Here is a 1,153-nt window from a genome sequence, read left to right as displayed (position 1 = left end):
CATCTGACATTTGTTTAGCATTAGAGAATTAAGGAGTGGAGAATGTGTCGAAACAGAGCATTATTTAGGAGTTGACAATTTTGTATAAGCAGATGTGTGTTGATGGGATGATTATAAGAGCTGTGAATGCAATTGTCAACTGCAATCTAATTAAAATCACACCTCTTCCTTACCTTGGCTGAGACAGGCCTCCATGAGCTTTAAGTAACAAAGACATCTTGAGAGGTCTGACTTTAATTAGATTGTTGTCAACTGCTACTCAATTTTCAGCTCCTACACATGGCAATTTTAAATAGTAGCAGATCAATCTCTATTTCTTTGTAATTGAGCTATACTGGGGCATCTCAGTCAGTCATGTCAAGCATTTTAATGATTGATCCCTTGCTGTGACTTAAGACAAGCCATTCAGATTGATATGTCTCACCTGTGCCCCGCTTTGACCATCAATGCAAATATTGGTGAAATAAATTCAATATAGACATCCAGCATTTGATGCATGGGTTGAGATGTACTACCTAAGATGCATATATGGTCTAAGTTCGGTTGGTCTAGCACTTACACTTTCAGAGAAACTTAAACACAACAAGAGGCCCATGGGCCTTAATGGTCACCTGATATATTTATACAGAGAGTTGATTTGGTTTTTAACATGAACCGAAATATTATTCAGTGACAAAAAACAATAAAACCACCTTATTCAATATCTAGCATACAGATTTAAGACTCAAAGTATTTGAAACTAGCACCTCCGATTCTAAACAAGGAAAATGAAGAAATTTTAGCACACTGTCTCCTTTGGGCCCCACCCTATAGCCCTTTGGNCAAGGAAAATGAAGAAATTTTAGCACACTGACTCCTTTGGGCCCCACCCTATAGCCCTTTGAGTAGGGCTGGTTCAAAATTTTCAAAGTATCAAACTGTCAGCTCAGGGTTATAATTCCAATCAAGTTATTAACATCTAATATTCAAAGTACCATTTGCCATTATAAACCATAATAAATTTCCCCCCCCCCTCCTTCCCCAGGGGGTAAACGCGAGACCCTAGGGTCATAAACTTTAAGACCCTTCCATCTATGAAGAGTGTTTGATTCTACCATATCTGGGTCTTTGAGGAAGAAGATTTTTGAAATTTCAGTCAATTCAACCCTTTTGG

The sequence above is a fragment of the Mizuhopecten yessoensis genome, unplaced genomic scaffold (genome assembly GCF_002113885.1).
Source record: "Mizuhopecten yessoensis strain PY_sf001 unplaced genomic scaffold, ASM211388v2 scaffold10979, whole genome shotgun sequence".
Lineage (NCBI taxonomy): Eukaryota > Metazoa > Mollusca > Bivalvia > Pectinida > Pectinidae > Mizuhopecten > Mizuhopecten yessoensis.
This window is presented reverse-complemented; position numbering follows the sequence as displayed.